Below are 16,931 nucleotides of genomic sequence, written 5' to 3'. Positions count from 1 at the left end.
GGGGTGCAGGAAGTCTTTTGTGAGAGGAATGTTAGAGTGAGGAGGCATTCCCAGCTGGAAAGAATGCACTCCTTTCTCACTTTCACCTCCCAGAATTTTTATCTTCATTCAAGATCAACTCAGATACCACCTCCAACATGGTGAAGCCTTATCCTGCCCTCCAAGTTGCCAGTGCTCCTTTCTTCTGCAAATTTCTATGTGTTTATCTGTATGCATTTTGCATTCCTACAATAGAATGTAAGCTCCTTGAGGCCAGGAGTATTTTTTTTTTTTTGGCTCTAATACCAGTAAGAGCAGCGACTAGTACAGCGAAGGCATTTAGTGTCTGTTTTATTGAATCAAATAACATCTATAAAGCTTTTTGTAAACCTCAAATTCAATGAGCATTTGTCTATTAAGGGGTTGCTATGTACAAGGCACTTTGCTAGACCTGGGTATATAAAAAGAAAAGAAACAATGCATGCTCTTTAGGAGTTTATATTCTATTGGAAGGACACAGCATGTGCTTCAATAAATAAAATTGAGCCAGAAAAAACCCAAATAACTAGTAGGATTAGAGAAAGGTTTCCTGAGGAAGTGACAAATAGGGTGCAGCCTGAAAATGATAAGAATTTTAGTAGGTGATAGGAGCAAGTGGATTCAAGGTGGGGAATGACTTACAGTCTAAGTGAGAGGTGTGATAAGGGCGTGACTGAGAGTGGTAGCTCTGGGAGCGATAAGAATGAATGTGAACAAGGCTGTAGAGAGAAGCTGAACAAGGTTTGGCAATGGGAGGGGATGAGAGAGAGAGGGAAGAGTCAAGAATTAGGAACCTGGGGAACTGGGAGAATGATGGTGCTCTCACCAGACACAGGAGAATTTAAAAATGCGTTGCTATGGGATGGGATGAAGGAGAGGGAAGAAGGTGAGGTCAGCTCTTATTCTCCCCTCAACATATAGATATTTGATTGTCATATTTGTCTTTGACTGTCATATTGTCAATATTTGATTGTCACCTTGGCCACTTTAGGAAACCCAAAAGAGCCCAAACAGAATATTCCTCTGAGTGGAGGAAAAAGGAATCAGAAGCTATATGTCCATTAACAGAGTCTGGACATGGATGGGTATGAGGGAGTGGAGAAGAGGATTGAAAGTATGAGTGTGTTGACCAAATGGAATAGAGAGGGTTCCAAAGGTAAATGTGCCCCACTTTCTAGATTTGATTTGAGTCAACTCTACTGCCAGGAGGCAGAGAAGGTGGGTTGGCAAAACAACAAAAACAATCAGTGAGCTGGGCATTTCTCTGCAATGCTGACAGAACCATTGTGCCGTTTAAAAAATCTGCATGGGATGCCTTCATAAGGTTTTCCTTTAAATGGAGTCTTTGGGGAATATTTCAGTGTTTAAGCAACAGACATCCCCATTTTTCTTCTATTAGCGAATCATCATTTGAAACGTTACACTACAGCCTGCTAATCTAAAACCATCTAGTTGGCACTTTTTAAAAACTGGCATAGCATTTTGTGGATGGGTACAATGGTATCTTCACATATCTGTGAGCAGGCCATGGAATATAAACAGGCCATGGAATTGTACTGACTGTGAGTATTAAGTGTGCTTCTGAAAAGACCCCATGGTTAAGAGAATGTGCCACTGTTAAGCCAGCTCAAAAGTAAATTAACTCTGAAAACAGCATCCACAGCTGCAAAATGCAAGTGTTTGGCACTAATACATTAGGATTAGTGAAGACTAGATTACAATAAACCTTTCACCTCCTCCGGGCAGGTGGCCTTCAAAAGAAATGGGGACTCCTGGAATCTCAGAGTCAGAAGCTTTGGAGACCCTCTAGTCAAATGATGTGATATAGGCAAAAATAATTCAAGACACCTTATGTAAATGTTTCCTGTCCATTCAATTCAACACATATTTATTAAGCATCTCTCTAAACCACCCAAAGCAGAAATGTTCTCTAAAGCATGCCAATTAAGTGGTCATTCAGCCACCCCTCCACCCAAGAATGTGAAGAACCAAAAGATGAGTTCTGGACCTCTCTGGAAAGGGCTCCCTTGTGGATAGATTCTCCCTCCAGGGACAATTTAGTGGGAGTTCTGCTGCCCAGCAGTTGGCAGTGAAGAGAATTCAGTCAGTGTCTGCATCTAAATAGAAGTCCACTAGGAAAGAATTGGTGGCTTTAAGAAATAACTAAGCAAATTACTTTCTGCTCCCCTAAGGTCACCCTGTCCTCTCTGGCCTCTAGATGTGTGGATCAGAGGGGTATATGAACTTGTTTTTCAAATATTTTGATAATTACATTTCAATATGATTGGGTGGGTGGAGGGGAGGACTAATTGTCATAAGGTAACAGGATTTAGAACAAGATCAGCCAGTCTGACCCCATCACTGCCACAGAGAAGGCAGAGATTTAAGGGGAATTAAACATGCCTTTTCTCTGGCTACAAAGTGATGTAGTGAATCACTTAATTTTATCCATTTAAAAACATTATTCTGAGAAAGTTTCACCAGACTACCAGATGAGTCCATGATACACAACAGGCTAAGAACCCCCACACCAGATAATCCTTCATTATTTACTCCTCCCTCATTTGCTTGTTCAAATTCTCTTCCTTCAAGACCCAGCTCCCATATTCCCTCCTATGTGAAGGGTTCCCTAATGTCCCTGACTGAAAGTGATCTCTCTCCCCCATCTACCTCACAGTGTCCTAAAGTATGTTGTCTGGATCTTTTCCATACCTTTATCACATTCTGTGATTTAAAATCAGGAGACTTGGATTCAAATCTTGGATCTGACATTTATTCATTCATCTCTCTCTATGTCTCTCTCCTCATCTTCAATCCCCCTTTCTCTCTCACATTCATTTTCCCTTCTCTCCATCACAGATCATGGCTGTCTCCTGGCTGAGGCTGATTATCAGAACGCAGCAGGGTGTAGGTATAGCTTCAAACCCCAAAAGCCCAACACAGCATGCAGGGGCCCACAGGAGGAAAGACCTACCCTTACTCCCCTCATGGCACATGACAAGGGTGTTTCTGGCGGCTGTAGACTTTAAGAATATATACCTAAAAATCAAGCTCCCAGATGCCCAGCATCACAGATAACATATATTCATCACAACCTAAAAGTAAAATGCTTAATGAGTGTGATCGATAATGAACACACTCCTTATAGGGCAAGAACTGAGAAGGAGGGGAGAGTGGGGGAAGGGAGAGTGGGGGAAGGGAGAGGAGAGAAGGGACGGCAGAGGAGGGTTAATCAGAGGGTAACAGGATTTAGAACCAGAAGTGTCCTCAGGGATCAGCCAGGGGTGGGAAACCTGCTACAAGTTTTACAGAACAAATCCTTTTATTAAGCGGATTTGTTCTGTTAAGTTTGGATTTAGTCAAAGGGCCACACTTGAGGACCTAGAAGGCCACACATGGTCTGAGGCCACAGATTCTTCGCCCCTGATAGTTTAACCCCTCATTGCCACAGAGATTTAAGGGGAGTTAAATTCTTCAGGAAAGTGACATATACCTTTCCTCTTTCTACAAAGGGTTGTAGTGAATCACTTATGGTAATAGCTCTCCCCCTTGCCAGAAATTTAAGTCCTTCACTTTCTCTTCCTTCTCCCCCATTGGGCAGTTCCCCTTTCATTGCCAATTTCCTTAGACAGACCCCAGGAGAGCTGAGATAGGAGGTATGGGGTATGAGAAAGCATCTGGAGTTCAAATCCAGCCTCAGATACATGATATTCATTAGCTGTGTGACCCTGGGCAAGTCACTTAACCCTGACTGCCTTGCAAAAAAAAAAAAAAAAAAGAGAGAGAGAGAAAAAGAAAGCAGATGACTGAGGGGAAAAGGGAGGGTAATCCCAAAAGGTGGGGAAGTTCCTGTAGCCATCCCACAGAGCCAAAAAGTTGTTATTTGTTCAGAAGGAGCTCAAGTTTACTCATATGCCAAAGATGAATTTGAAAAGTTCAAAACTCTAATGAGATATTAATTAAATCAATATTTAAAAACAATTAATGTTCTTTCCACATTTGGTCTCTTTCAATAAATCATTGTTTTGGATTCCAGATAAAAAAGAATCTGGACACCATTAAGGACAAAATTCAAGATGCCATCTGAGAAATTATACCTTAGACCCTTTTTGCTCTTGCCCTCAAAAAAGAACAATTCCACCCCTGCGATCCTGGTGTAGTGAAAAGAGCACAGGACGGAGAGGCAGAGAATCTGGGTTTGAATCTTGCTCTGTTGCATCTGCATATTTTGTGCCCAAAAATATTTAAGCAACTTGGACAAACTGCTTATCCTTCCTGGGTCTAGGTCTCCTCTCCTGTACAATCGAGGGAGTTGAAATAATTTATTTCTAAGATCTCTTCTAGTGGTTCCTCCCGTAATCTTAGTAATCAAACTGCTCTCAATAGTGTTTTTACAAAGGAAAGCTAGAGATGAATCTAGGAGTGACACAGAACACCAAAGTACAAGGGAGGGTGAATTTCTTTTAAGGAAGACTAAAGATCTTCTGTTATTCCAGTTATCAAGGAAAGGTTAATGATTTCTAATGGCCTGGCACTTGTCTTTTCACAGCCCTAACTAGCAATATTTGTGACCAGGGCATCCCAAACAAAGCTTTGGGTAGATGCTCTTTTTTTGCCAGGACTTTTCACACACTCATAGCAATAATGAAATTATAGGTACAGGATGATCCCTCCAATAGGGAAAACATGTGAGTATGGAGACCACTGATAGAGGTGAGGCCATCTGATTGGCCCTGATTTCCAGTGCTGCTTTAAGAACCCATTCCTGGGGCAGCTAGATGGCTCAGTGGATAGAGCACTGGCCTTGGAGACAAGAGGACCTGAGTTCAACTCCAGCCTCAGACACATGATACTCACTAGCTGTATGACCCTGGGCAAGTCACTTAACCCCATTGCCTTGCCAAAAAAAAAAAGAACCCAGTCCCAATGTTTTCCCCACCTTGTCAGAGGGTCTTGATTCTTTTCTATCTTCTATTCCCACACATACCCAGTGTTTCCAGCCCCTGGGGACCTGTGACACACAGTTTAGAAATGGAACCAAGTTGGAGCTAATACAGCTTTGACAACATCTGCACAGTGCAAGGCCAACACTATGCGTGCACATGGCAGTTCCTTGTCCCTTATCATTTCCTTCTAGTAGAGACACCAGGCTAAAGGTCATCTTAAACATTCTATAAATTCAGGGCCCTGGGGAAAAGCCCCACTTATTCTACTTTAGTTACATCCCTATATTTTTCCATTATCCTTTCTTAAGATTCATCTGAGAAATACTATTCTCTTATTAAAATGAACTAGACTGAGACTCAAAATACTTAGATATTTGATTCCTGGGTCTACTCTTGGCTATACCACTAATTAACTATGTGATCGTGGGAAAGCAACTTAACTATCCCCTTTGGCCTGTAGTTTCCCCATGCTTAAAAATTAGATGACTTCTAATGTCTCTCAGGGCAGCTAGGTGACATCATGGATACAGCACTGGGCCTGGAGTCAGGAAGACCTGAGTTCAAATTTGACCTCAGACACTTCCTAGCTTTGTGACACTGGGCAAGTTACCTAATCCCATTGGCCTCAGTTTTCTCATCTGTAAAATGAGAGGGAGAAGGAAACGGCACACCACTCCAGTATCTTTGCCAAAAAAATCCTCAATGGGGTCATGGAGAGTCAGACATGACTGAAGTGACTGAACAACAACAATGTCCTTTAGCTCTAAAATTCTAGGATTCTATGGTTTTCCTTCCTCTCTAAGATTTACATAATGACAATAGCATCTGAAATCTTTTACCCTGAACTTTTGCCAAACTCAGATGTTCCTGGCACTATGCACACACACATACACACACACACATACATCTATGCATATTATATATATATATTACGTATGTATATATGTATCTATGTATCTATTTGACTAACCTGCATTTTTGTCTTTTGGAACAAACCATTTTTCACCCTTTTCCCCATTCCCATCTCCACATGAGACCCTACTAAACTTAGAAAGTCAGCTATTTTTCATTCCTGTACCAAGATTAATTTTCTAGTAACATTATCTTTCATACAATTTCCCATACATGTAACTTCTCCAATCTTTTTACTTTGGTAACTGTTTCAGAGGTCAGTCATCATCATCAGTATATGTTTTTGCTACAGGATAAGGCTAAGAGTTAGTATCAAGTTGGGGAGAGAAGTACAAGTACATAAATGATAAAATAACAATATAAAAAATATGCTAAATGTCAAATGACTAGTCTATGCATTAAGTGTTTCAGGAGTCCCAAAGATGAAGGGTTGACTACTGGGTACTAGCAAGCCTTGAGGCTTGGTGCAGGGGGAGGAGGGGTATAGGGGGTACAGGGAGTAGGAGGAAGGATGAATAAATAAATAAAAAGCATTCATTAATCTTACTATGTGCCAAACCCTATGCTAGAAAATATATAGGAGAGATAGTTGCTATCCTTAAGAAGGTTATAATTTCACTGATGAGAACAAGTATATATACATATGCTAACAAAACTTATAAAGCAAAGTAATAAATACAAATTAACATAGTACAAATAAAGTTGTTTCATGAAGTTAATTCATGAATTCATGGATACATTGCATGACCTATGGACCTCACTCACAAAATACATACCTCCTGGAGCTTTTGGAATTTATCACTGGAAGAATGACCCCTAAATGAAACTTAGGGGGCATAATGACTCCTCTTAGTAGTAAGCCAAATTTGATAAAAAAAAAAAAATTAGTCAAATCTTTCAAAAGTTATTGTGAAGCAGATTTAAGCATAAACTGAATGAATGAAAAAGGCCCAGAAATCTTTAGTGACTTGACCAGTGTCACACAGCTGGTAAATAGTTGAGGCAGAATTTAAGTCCAGGCCTTCCTGACTCTCTATCCACTTTATCACGCTTCCATGAGGTCACACCATAATGGCAAAGCAAAATTGTTTGAAGGAAGGAAGGAAGGAAGGAAGGAAGGAAGGAAGGAAAGAAACAAGTATTTATTAAGCACCTACTATGTGCCAGGCACTATGTTAGGCATTTTACAAATATAATCTCATCTGATTCTAAGAATAAGTCTGCAAAGTAGGTGCTATTATTATCACCATTTTATGGGTGAGGAAATTGAGGCAGAGATTAAATGACTTGCCCACGGTCACATGGTTAGTGTTTGAGGCTAAATTTGAATTCAGGTTTTCCTGACTCAGGCTCAACACTCTGTGTATTAGATCTACTTTTAACAAAAAGCAAATCCAACCTGTCTCCTAAAGCTATTTGCTTCCACTTCTCTGTTCAGCAGGCTGATGAGTTGGTTTTTATTTTTTTTACAACATACTTCCCAGTAGAGGAGTATGAAGGGACAGGACTGCACATGACACTTCCCTATTGTCAACACAGAAGAAAAACAAATGCAACAACTGTTGACAAACAGAGCACAAAGAAATTGTCATAATAGCAATCTGACAACAAATCAGTGATTCCTTTTTTCCATAAATGTCAGATCACTTATAATTCCTCTAAATGAAAAAGTTATGGGAGTCTTCTATCCTGCAGTTATCAAGAGAGAGCTCCTGCAACATTCTCCTAAAAACCAATTTCAGGCCCAAAGATGTAACCTAAGCTAAGGAAAAAACTAATCCAGCATTCCCTAAAATGAAATGAAATGAAACCAAACCCTCCCACCCTTCCCATAGTAGAATTCCTTTGTTTTTAAACTCCCCAATATTATAAATGAAGGCAATATGAGAACTTGAAAAAAGATGTATATATTTTATGAGATATAAACAAATATATATGTACAAAATTAAAATATAGACATAGGCATAAATACAGATGAAACCTAGTTTGTAAAAAAAAAAAAAAAGCAAAAAGGATACTAGTATGTGCCAAACTGGTAAGACAGTCACAGAATCAGAAGGCCTTGGAGTTGGAAGGGCCCTCAGAGCCTATCTGGTCAAAGCCATGCCTGAAAAAGAATTCTTCTCAAGACTTATCCTACAAGTGGCCATCCAGCTGGAGTCTGAAAACTCCTAATAAGGGAGAACCATGGTGAGCACTTGTTGATTACCCCCAACCCACTTTGGGCAATTCCATTGGTCTTTCATTGAGCTTCTGTCTGAGTTCTTTTATGGAAGTCAGAAGAAGCGATACAAGGACACTCTCAAAGTCTCTCCAAAGACTTTGGAATCAATTGTGAGACATGGCAGATACAGGCAAAGGACCACCCAGCATGGTGTGCCTGCATCAAAGAAGGCGCTATATTCTACGAGCAAAGCAGAGTTGCAGTAGCTCAAAAGAAACGTGAGATGTGCAAATTTAGAGACATCTCCCCTCCAAGTATTCATATGGACTATTTGTGCCTGACCTGTGGTAGAGCCATCTGAGCTCATATTGGTCTGATTAGCCACAGACGGACACACTGTGTCTTGACTCCACTGCAATATCATTTTGGTTCTCTTCAAGAATGAAGGACAACCATGATGTCTCCTCTCCTTATCACCCCAAAATTCTACAAAATATCCCTATTTATAAATCGCAAATGACTGACTTTTTTTTTTAAACAGTATGAGGAAGAACAAAAACAAAAACAAAAAATAAAACTTATCCTTCCACAGTCCTATAACTAGCTGTTGTTGAGAACACTCTCACCTAGGCCTCAGACCAGTAATCAAAGTATTAAAAAATACAGACAACTTTTTAAAAAAAGTTTCCCTTTCACCATGTCATAGTGTGGATAAAGATAACCCACCTTTTGCAGGTTCACTATAGCTCATTTTAACATATGTCTTATATGTGTAAAGCATTAGTGAAATGAAGATAAAATGTCCCTTGAGTAGCTTGCCTTTCACTGAGGAGATGTAACATATTCCAAGTATGACATACGACTATGAAGCCTGAGTGTAACAGGTATATACAGACAGATAAACAGTGTGGTTACCACAGTAAATATGAAGTATATATGTGGGAATTTGAAGGAAGCTAATGTTTCTAAGAGGCAGAGATGAAAAGGATGGACATTTCACATACAAATTAGGTCTGTTCAGGATAGAGGGAGTAGTATGTAACTCAGGTTTACAAAGTAATTTCCTTTTATCAACCCTGTGAGGGAGGTAACATTAATAGTATTCCTTTGTTCTTTTTTTTTAAATGAGGAAATAGTCTAAGAAGTTAACTGCTTGTGCACAATCACACTAGGTGAGTGAGGGATTATCTATGGCAGAATTCAAATATAGGTTGCCAGGGTTCCAAGTCCCATGTCCCATCCACACTGATAATAATAGGTATTGGACCTGTCATTTCTTTTAAAAGAGGAAACACCCAGATGAAGAAACTCCTTCTACTGATGAAGGGTGGCACTTTCCCTGCATCTTAGAGAGTTTTAGAGTTTCTTAGAGGATTGAGTGGCTAAGTGACTTGACCAGGGTCATAAGGCAATTATATCAGTAGGATTTGAACTACAATCTTTGCAGCTCTGAGGTTACCTCTCTATTTACTATACTATCCTGCCTCTATATTTATAATAATGATAGTTGTAATATAGTAGACATTTGTTTAGGAAGGAAATAAGCATTTATTAAGTGCCTACTATGTTCAAGGCACTGCATTAATTACTTTACAAATATTATCTCATTTTATCCTCACAACCACCCTGGGTGGTTAGTAGTATTATTACCCCCACATCACAGGGGAGGAAAATGAGGCAGACAAAAATTAAGTCACTTTCCCAGGTCACACGTCTGAGGCTAGATTTGAATTCAGGTCTTCCTCACCTCAGGCCCAGTAATCAATCCATTTTGTCTCCCAGATTCCTCTATATACAAGAACCTATTCTCTAAAGCTGCTCGAAGAGCCTGCCCTCAAGATTTGCCACCTTGCATCTGAAAGATGACCAACTATTTATTGCATTGTAAAGGCTGCACCCAAAACTGTATATTTTTCATTTTTTCTCCCTCAGCCTGAAATGTTTTGCATTTACTTCCCTAAAAAACACAATGGCCCAAAACGTCAGTGGTTGCTGACTGTAGTTTTAATAAGGAATTGAGGAAGAAGATCTAGCAAAGCAAATGTGCCTGTAGTTCAAGGTCGAGGTGAATTAGGGGTATTCCAGCTAAGCCTCTGTTGATCTTCTTAGGAAATTCAGTAAGCTGAGAATTCCACTTTTAAGTTCCATTGCTTACATTAATCCCCTTGTGAAAGAGAACGAAAAGAAAAAACAAAACAAGACCACAACACGAAAACTAATTCAGTGAATTTCACCAACCTCCAGGCTAAAGTGTTGATCTTTATTTTAATAATAATAATAATAATAACAATAGTAGCTAGCATTTATATAGCAGTTAAAACCTAGAAACTACTTTAGAAATATTACTTCCTTTGATCCTTACATCAGCCTGGGAGATGAGTGCTACAATTATCTCCATTTTACAGATGATGAACTGAAGACAGGCAAAGTTTGAGTGATTTACTCAGGGTCACACAGCTAATAGATGTCTGAGGCTAGATCTGAACTCATGTCTTCCTGTGTTTCCTATGCCCCCTACCCCAGTCTTGCTCTTCTAGCCCTGCTCCCAGTCTTTCCAACTGAAATTATTTTTGCAAAAATTCCACCTGAAATTACATTTCTAAATTTCTCTTTTTCTCTTTTCCAGGGTTCCCATGTAGCCCCTAGACTAGGGCATCTTGTCTCCTCCTCACATGATCCACTATCTATTTCCACTTTGGGCCCTTATTCTATGTCATCTCATTGTTCTAGAAGTCTTTCTGGCCCTTAGGTTCTTTGGGTTATCACTATCCATTGGTAAGGGTCTTCCCAAACTTTCTAATGCACGAACACAGAGAGCCATAGAGAGGGGATCATTGAAGGAGATGTGGATTTCCAGAAAGCCCTAAGAGTTGACCCACACTCCTCAGCCAGAATCCTTGGAGACCCTCACCAGCACAGTGGAGTCCCAGACTGACTCCACTCAATAGGATTACACTGTTGGCAGTTTCATCTGAATTGTCTAGGTGGGCCATCCTCAGTGAGGCTAAGGACAATCAAAAAAAGTACTAGAGAAGGGACCTCCAGCCTGGGCATCTGGGCCAGAGATAGGAAAGAGGAGGTGAGAACAAAAGGATGTAATCTAGCGATTGAATCTCCAGGTCTTTTGTTATCGGCTTCTACACCTTTGTAGAAATGATTCCCCATATCTGGAATGTGCCTCCTTTTCACATTCACTTCATAAAATCCCTAGCTTCCTTCAGAGCCCAGGTCGGGTACCACCTCCCACCTGAGGCAGTCCTCTCCTGATCTCCTTCAGTTAGTATCACTCCTTTCTTCTTGGAAATCACTTTAGTTAACTTGCATACATTTTGTATCCTCTCTAGTGCAATGTGAGTGCCTAGATGACACAGACTTCAGTTTTTGGTCTTTCTATCCTCAGCACCTGGCAAAGTGTCCTACATAGAGCAAACACTAATAACTGTTGAATGAACAAATGAATGAATGAATGAATGAATGGGAATAGGGGGTGGAGAAAAGGGAGAAAGGAATGAGAGATAAGGGCTGTCAAAGGTAGCGGAAATGACATTTAGAAAGACATAGTTTAAAAAATTGCCCACCTGAAAAATATTGTAAGACAATAAAAGACAATTGATGCCTCAGAGCTGCTGAAGTTAATAGACCACAAATGTTACAGACAACAAAACTCTGAAAAAAAAAAAAAGAAAGAAAAAAGGAAAAGAAAAAAAGAAGAAAACTCTATTTTAAGGGAAGTCAAGCCACAGCCCAAGACTGCATGTAGTCACCCTGGGGCTAAAGTGCAGCTATCATATAGCAAGAGGCAATCCCAGTGCAATTCACTGGTGTGCTTCTCCTCTAGCCATCTGTGTAAAGGGCACCATCCACCAATGAAGCGTTTGCTCATTGCATCCCCATGGATCAAACTACGGACTGCTTTTGACAGAACTAGCACAAGATTTCTGCATATGCAGTTCTTGGGTTGAATCTTCCTACTAATAAGAGTTCTGCTTTATTCCTTTAGGTTCCTCTCTCCACTTTTTGCACAATAAAATAGCAAAAAGTATGACAACCCAAAGAACTGCTCCTAGTAAACATGAAACAATGATCTTTCTCTTTCATCACCATTTTGGTTATTTTACATCATTGGAATACAAATAACATGTGAATCTAGTTTCATTTCCACTACTCCCTCCCAGCCCCAAATTCTTTTCTTTTGTGTCTGTTCTTTCTTTCTTTCTTTCTCTTTCTTTCTTTCCCCCCCTCTCTTTTTCTCCTTTTTTTCTTTCTTTCTTCCTACCAATGCAAAGGGATCATAGAATACTCAGTGCTAAAAGAGAATTAGACTAAGTCTATTCTTGCTCTCCTTCCCCTAACCCCAACTTTGCTCATAGCTGCTCCCAAAGCATCCTAGCCAAGAGAGTAATCTTTCCTGTCTTCAAAAACCTCTTGAAAAAGCCACCCAGCCTCCCTTCCTCTCTAATGTCATTGTCAGGAAATTCTTCTTTCTAACCTAGATTCCTCCTCATGTGGCAATTTAAACCGGTTTCCTCCTGCTCCTTCTCAAAGGTGACTAAAACCAGCTAGTCACACTCAACTGTGTAAAAAGACCTTTGTACACATGAAGATAATGATTAAATTGCCCCCTCACCCTTCTCTTCTCCAGGCTGAATAGTCTTGACTCCTTTCAACTTTTCTCAAGGCTGATTTGATCAACTTAATCAGTCCTATGGCTCTCCTCTGAACCCTCTTCAGCTTCTCCAAGTCCCTCTTTAAATTATGGAGTCCAAGACTCCCCAAAGTACTATAATAAAGGTCTGATTTCATAGTTTTTACATGCTCTGCTTATTATCATCTGTCAGTTGGCACATTATTATGTTTTCTTCTTAGACTCACTTGCTGCATTAAAGGCAGCACTTCCTCATCTTGTTTTTGCGATGTCCCCTCCCCCCTTTATCTCCCCCTTTCTTATCTCCCCCTCCCTTCCCATTCAGAAGCAGTAAGGGAGAAAGAAAGGAGAAAAGAAAGGAGAAGGGCATACTTTAGAATCTCCTAATGATGGTGGGTAAATACTTTTAGAATTAAATACTAGCAAAAAAGCTTTTTAATACTGGATGAAATCACCTTCACCACCACATCCATTAGCATCATCTAAATTCTAAATGTCCCTTCAGAAGAGAATGATGCTTTGGCAAGTTTTGCCGGTTATGCAGGGCAGTAAGAGAGAGATGTGCAGAAAAGAGGTTACTTGAAATGTTATTTAACATTTTCAAGTTTTAGGTCTGTTTCAAGGAGCTTAGAAATTCTAAACAGGGAAGCAAGAGATTCTGAGAATTTCATTTTCACAATAATGAGCCGTATTTGTTCCTCTAACAATGTGTGGCTACCAGCTCCATCCAGATCTAGATTAAACCTCGAATTTGAGCAAAGTCGAAAGAAGATGAGGGTGGTCTGAAGTAGGTATTTAGGGTAAAAGTTTTGGTTTTTTTTAAAATGAAAAACACTGACCTGTATCGCTTTAAATCCGTCGAGTAGCCCCAAGTTCTAGGTTCCCCTCTTCTGTTGTAGCCTGTTTCCTGTAAATGCTACATGTGACTACACTTCCTTACTGCACCTTGCTCAGCTTGCCACTCAAACCGGCCAGAGGCATGTGATAAGATCGCCTCTCTGCTTGTTTCACTCAAGGTTTTCTTGCTGTCTTTAAAGCAGTGACTTGTTCCCTTCTCCCTCTCTACAAGTCACCCCAGGTAACAATTTTTTTGGTGTTTTGGGGATATAGTGAGAGAGATGAGCCAGGGGCAGGGGCTGTGTCACCCACACAAGCCACTCCTTCTCCTGGGAGGAGGGGAGAAGGGAACAAGAGAGAAGACAGGAAGAGGGAGGGGGTAAAGCCTCAGAGGGCCCCCAGGGAAGCTCCGCCTGACTAGGACACCTTGGACAATTGAAAAATGCAGAAGGCAGTTCCAGATACCTCTGGGAAAGCTTAGGGACCCTTAGGTGCTCTTGGTGCCTAGGCATTGATAAAGAGGTAATGGTACAGGCACAGCTACTTGACTCCAAGGTAGGCAGAGGGGCTTCTCCAGTGGCCATGCCCTGGAGACTATCTCTGGGCCTCAAACCCTCAGCTTTATAAGCTGGTATCCCCTAAATTCTGGGAACTAAAATCCCTGGGAGAAGTCACTTCCACTGCAAGCCTCCTACTTCTCTGGCCACAGTGCCCCCCAAACTCTTCTACTTTTGACCGTTCTAAGAAGGGATGTCCTTCTGTCTTCTGGTGGTGCAACATCGGCAATGACAATTATACTACTAATAAAATAATAGTAACTCGTGTTTTATAGCACCTTAAAGCTACTTTTCTTACAACTCATTGGAGTAGTAATGCATAGATATCAAGTACGCAGTATTTTTTCCAACAATGCAGATTACAACCCCTCCTCACCTACCCATCCTGCGTGACTTGTGCTCAGTCTTTGTGTAAGTTAACCATAGGGGCCACCAATGTAGGCCTTCCTTCCTCTGTCCTGACATTGAAAGGATACCAGTGGGGCACACAGGGTGGTTAGTGGTTATCTCTTGTTTTCACCACATGACCAGCCTTTTTTGACAACACATTTCTCTGAAGACATCCTTTACTCCAGTTCTCTTTTGCAGTTTTTTCTCTGTACTACTCATACTCACCCTGTGAATAGTGCTAAATATGACTGTTACCATTTTATCCCTTCTGGAAGAATCAAGAAGAGCTCAGAATGAGTGTCCAGGGCTCAGGGAGGTGTTGCCTCTACGTAGCCAGTAAGTAACAGAGTGGAATCGATACCAGGTCTTCAGACCGTGAAGACCCAGTAGTCTTTCCACACTGCCCCTCACAAAGCCAAATGAGAGGCAGCTAGGTGGTACAATTGATAGCGCACTGACCCTGGAGTCAGGAGGACCTGAGTTCAAATACAGACTCAAACACTTGACACTTACTAGCTATGTGACCCTGGGCAAGTCACTTAACCCCGATTGCCTTGCCAAAAGAAAAAAAAAAGTCAAATGAGATAGTAGTATGTAAAGTGCTTTGCCAACCTAACTCACTATATAAAAATGAACTATTATTGTCACTACTGGCATCAAGAAGGAGGAAGGGACAATGCTGAACCAGGTATAAGATGAGTACCCAAAGGACCAGAAAAAGGGATCCAAGGATGTTAGAGCTGGCCCTTAAAGAGCACCTTGGGCGGCAGCTAGGTGGTACAGTGGATAGAGCACCAGCCCTGAAGTTAAGAGGACCTGAGTTCAAATACAAACTCAAACACTTGACACTTACTAGCTGTGTGACCCTGGGCAAGTCACTTAACCCCGATTTCCTTAAAAAAAAAAGAGAGCACCTTGCCCAACCCTTCTCATTTTACAGAAGAGGAAATTGAGGATTAGAACAATGAAGTATTGTAGAGGTGAAGTACAAGGTCCCATAGCTGATAAGCAGCATGGTTCCCAGCCTATTGCTCTTTCTATCCTTTCCTCCCTATAATGGAATGATTCCTTAGCTTGGTTGTGCTGCTTATTGATATGTTAATATAGGGTGTCCCAAAAGTCCAAGTACCTTTTTAAGTATTTTAGTAACAGAAAAATTGATTGAGACTTTTGGGACACCCTACACATTGGTTACTATGTTCTACAATGTTATGACTTAGCGCTTATCTGTATGTTGTGCTACATAAGACCACCCCAAATGAATATTCTCCAAGTTGTTCAGCTAGATTGGATAGTGGGTGTGCCCTCAATATGGCACAATGGAACCTACCTCAAGAGCCATGGTACAATATGTCACAGGAGTGGCTGTTGCTCTCTCATTTCTTCTGCTCACTCTACCATTCTCTGCTCCTCCATCAGAACTCTGAACCCCAACCATGTAGGAGTGGCAGAAAGCTGAAGGCATACAGAAAGCTAAAGAGGTGAGAAGCTTTCCCATTCTCGTGGGTCTTTGCCCCTTTTCCTTGGGTTCCTCATGAGGGTTCAAAACTGACCTTTCAAGGTGTGGGATGGCAGCACATACAGTGGAGGTTGGTGTGCAAGGGTGAGGAGAATATTGTGGACAACTTTGACTTAGGTCAAAAGCCCCACACATTGCTTTGTTTTTGTTTATGTTTTTAGTCCAGGATGCCCTGGTAGCATGTTTATTTGTTTTTAAGTTAAATTTATATCTTTTAAAAGAATGATACAATCACCTCCCTATACCCTCCGCACTAAATCATCCCGTGTAACAAAGAAAAAAATTAAGCAAAATTCAATTGACATTATGCATTTGTAATGGCCTACCTCTCAAGCATGGAGAGGAAATGTATGCTTCTACAATGTATTTTTTTTTTCTACAAGGTAAACATAGCTTAACTGTTCCAAGGTCTGAAAATACTCAATGTTCCCAAATGAATAGTTCCATAGGAAAACAAGAACTAAGAAATGTGCCCAGAGAGATTGAGCACCTGATTAAGAGTCAATTCCCTTGAATTCTAACAAAATGATTGTGTTCCAGGCTTTGGATATACCCACATAGAACTGGTTTTTACCAAATTGACAACTAATGGCTGATTTTCTGGTTTAATTTAACTATCAGTTTTGGTCATTTTAGTTAATATGATCAAATCAGTTTTGTCCTCATTTTCTTTAGATTTATAAGTAGAATGATGACAAATATTGCCACCTTAGAGTCAACAATAGCAAATAACTTGGCAAACTAAAAATGTGAATCCTCTATGAAATTTTCAGAAAGTGATCTTTCCCTCTTCTAATATTCTGTAAGATTTTATCTGCAGTTTCCTTTCTTTCTTCCTTCCTTCCTTCCTTTTTCTTTCTTTCTTCCTTCCTTTCTTTCTTTCTTTCTTTCTTTCTTTCTTTCTTTCTTTCTTTCTTTCTTTCTTTCTTTCTTTCTTTCTTTC

At 40.4% G+C, this 16,931-nt stretch overlaps 1 protein-coding gene and 1 long non-coding RNA gene across 6 annotated transcripts in view; one reads left to right on the top strand and one right to left on the bottom strand.

Annotated features, from left to right (window-relative positions):
* The window catches only part of WIPF1 (WAS/WASL interacting protein family member 1), a 170,572-nt gene that overhangs the window by 85,716 nt on the left and 67,925 nt on the right, over window positions 1-16,931 (bottom strand). For 4 of the 5 annotated variants that reach the window (XM_027865770.1, XM_027865772.1, XM_027865771.1 and 1 more), the window contains exon 1: window positions 13,525-13,748. The exons of the other annotated variant lie outside the window; for it this stretch is intronic. The gene's annotated coding sequence lies outside the window, so the exon portion shown is untranslated. Of the gene's footprint in view, window positions 1-13,524; window positions 13,749-16,931 lie in introns of those variants that run through there. 5 annotated transcript variants of the gene reach the window in all.
* The window catches only part of LOC114045683, a 4,704-nt gene continuing 1,446 nt past the window's right edge, over window positions 13,674-16,931 (top strand). The window contains exons 1-2 of the long non-coding RNA XR_003569420.1: window positions 13,674-13,763; window positions 15,889-15,950. This is a non-coding gene — a long non-coding RNA (uncharacterized LOC114045683). The remainder of the gene's footprint in view (window positions 13,764-15,888; window positions 15,951-16,931) is intronic.

Source organism: Vombatus ursinus, unplaced genomic scaffold (genome assembly GCF_900497805.2).
Source record: "Vombatus ursinus unplaced genomic scaffold, bare-nosed wombat genome assembly UNPS02014779.1, whole genome shotgun sequence".
In the NCBI taxonomy this organism is placed as follows: Eukaryota; Metazoa; Chordata; class Mammalia; order Diprotodontia; family Vombatidae; genus Vombatus; species Vombatus ursinus.
Note: the sequence above shows the minus strand (reverse complement) of the source record. Positions and strands in the feature narration are given on the sequence as shown.